Source organism: Papaver somniferum, chromosome 7 (assembly GCF_003573695.1).
Source record: "Papaver somniferum cultivar HN1 chromosome 7, ASM357369v1, whole genome shotgun sequence".
Lineage (NCBI taxonomy): Eukaryota > Viridiplantae > Streptophyta > Magnoliopsida > Ranunculales > Papaveraceae > Papaver > Papaver somniferum.
In genome coordinates, this window is record NC_039364.1 from 6,716,466 (window position 1) to 6,719,340 (window position 2,875).

The 2,875-nt window shown below is 38.0% G+C and overlaps 1 non-coding gene across 1 annotated transcript; it reads left to right on the plus strand.

Annotated features, from left to right (window-relative positions):
• The first annotated feature begins 1,136 nt into the window (after positions 1-1,136).
• Positions 1,137-1,209, plus strand: TRNAA-CGC. The gene has a single exon. It is a non-coding gene; the product is annotated as a tRNA-Ala (tRNA).
• The last annotated feature ends 1,666 nt before the right edge of the window (positions 1,210-2,875 follow it).

A 2,875-nucleotide genomic window follows, 5' to 3' on the forward strand; every position in this document is an offset into this window, starting at 1 on the left:
GCTTGCTCACACAGCCGTTCGAGTGAGCAGGAGCAGAGCCATGCATGTACGGGCAACCGACTTCTAGTGTCCGTTGTAAATTCCAACTTCATTGTCTACTGTTTGCTTCTACACAGCAAAATTTTGGTATGTCTCTTACTTCCAATATTGGCTTTCCCACTGCAAAAAATTAAGCAATGAAAAATTGGAACTTGGAATAAACAGTAGATTATATCATCATATGATGTTGCACTGTAAGTACTCTAATGAAATTTGGTTTTATCTCATGAATCAATTCAGATTGCAAAGGGTACTCTAGTGTTCACTTGAACAACATTTACTCTTGGGCTTTAAGCTCTCACAAGCAGTCGCATTGGAAGAAGAAATAGGGAGATGTTCATGTTGATTCCTCCACCATTGTTTGACATATATGAATCCAACTAAGCCAACTCGACACACCTAGACTGGTCATTCATTTCACTATCATCACGTCTGGTTATGGTAATCTGATCCGTTGCTGTTGTTGTTGTTGGGTGTGTAAATGGATAAGACTCTTTCTGTTTTCACTCACCAATCACCATGCTTCATGTCCACATCTTTAAAATGTATTTTTTTTTCTTACGCGTATACCAACCCCACCTTTTGAAAAAGAAAAACAGCAAGAAGATGTCGAAACAAGAAATTTTACTTCATTTTGACACCTCCAAAAACAAACAAATCGAATGAAAACAAAGATCTTGCCTTTACACAAGAATACTGTTAAAAAGGAGATGAAATAGATAAAGAAGATGCATGAACTTCACTATACTTGATCGATCACCATATCAAAAAGAGAAAAAGGGTAACAGGGGTTTTGGCCAGAATAATTTTTACGCCCATCCAGAGAAATCCCACATTCTCCTCGGTATAAACTTTATTGAAGTGTGGTATTAATTAAGCTGGACGAAAAAGTCTTATGCTATCAATGGATTTCTGTTTTATAGGTGACGATTAGGTTTACGTTCCGAAAGAAAATTCATGTTTCATCCCGGCTGATTACTAATTGTTTTTATTTTCTTTTATCTACATAGTTTGTACCTTTTACATGCGTTGCGATTGACTATATAATCTTGGTATTTGTCTTTGATTAAAATTATAACTCTTATTCTTCCATCCAAGGGGTTGTAGCTCATATGGTAGAGCGCTCGATTCGCATTCGAGAGGCACGGGGTTCGATTCCCCGCAGCTCCATTCTTATTTTTCTTTTCTTCTGCATGCAACCAAGTTGACTTTTTTTGGCGTTATTTGCGACGTTTTTTTTGGCATTGTTTTGGGCCGTCTGGAGCACATAATTGATCAAAATTTTATTGCAAAAAACTCTTTTTGATCCCGTAAGTAATGATCTCCCAGGACTTCATCGTTCATGAATGCCATCCGACAATAGATCTTTCATCAGATGGAGATTTTCAGCAACGACCTGTAGCTGCACTTTATGTTTTGACCCATAGCTTTTGGATTTCTATCAACTTTTGGAAATCCAAAGAATCTTCTGGATTCTGGCCCTAGTGAGTGCTCTGTGCTCTCTCTAAGCCTGTTAGCCTCGTGGTTTTTGGTCGATCGTGTAATGATTATCTTTCTTTTCCCTGATATTGGCAGCCATGTAGCAGCGTGCTACCATTGGAACCTCATGTTCTTTCTTCGTAAAGGTGAGCGTAGGGCTGCACAACGGGTAAGGTGGGTAGGATATGGGCTATTTCTCCATCCTACCCGCTAACTGGCGGGTAAGAATTTTTTTATCCGCCATCCTACCCGCCACTAAACGGGTAAGATCCTACCCGACTCATTATTTGGCGGGTCGGGTAGGATAGGATGGCGGGTATAACCGTTTTTTTTTTTTCTTTTTTTCTATCTGGTTAACAACTACTATTCACTCTGTATACATAATAATATAATATGCTTTCCAATAAAACAGAAAAAAAATCTTGCAACAACAATACGTGCCAATCTAACTAGGGAAAAATACACAAACAAAAGCATCCTGCTAGGCCATTTGTAGTCTCAAGAAACAAAGAGAATCAAATAAGAGTATCCTTAAAAAGGTGGACATCCTTGTTCTTCAAATAAGAGTATCACCACCAAAAGCTCTTCATATGACCTTCTTCAATCATCATCTACGATGATGGAATACGCACTAAGATCACCAAATAAAGCTGCATAACAACAGTTGAAGCCAATCAACATAAAAACAGAGGAGAGTTCAACATAAAAATGCCCAAGATATTCAATGCAGTTTCCAAATGCAGAGTACAACAAAAGACAGGACATAACATGTTGATTTCACTTTTGGTGCATGTTGTTGAAAGCAAACAATGGAGGGGAAAGTGAAAAACAAAGTATATGTGTAATCCATTAGCTCATCACAAATATGAGAGCAGAAAGTGGGAATACCCTAATTTCAGGCTTAGATAAACTTGGGAAGGACCTGTCCATATATACATACAGCAGGTAGTAAATTAACAACAGCAAAGAGAAGAAGGAACCACTATTAAGAAAACCAAAAGAATGACGTAGCAGCAGAATTACAGAACCGGGATGATCCCCACGAGATAACAAATCTAGAATGGGCAAAACGAGATAATATGCAACGTAAAGAAACAAGAAGAAAGACGCAATTCACTAGCAAGAGGTCAAGACATATGATGTTTAAAGCACCGCTAAGCCACTAAAACTTCTGCTTTCTTGGGAATTACCTATTACTGGAGTTCATTCTTTAACAGTTCTATTATCATACATACCATTCCCACATCTCTGTTTAACAGCAGGTAGTAAATAAAACCCCCCATAGCACGATACTGAATTTCGAGTACCAACAGGACTATATCAAAACTAGCCAACATTATCTAAGATTACAAAAGAA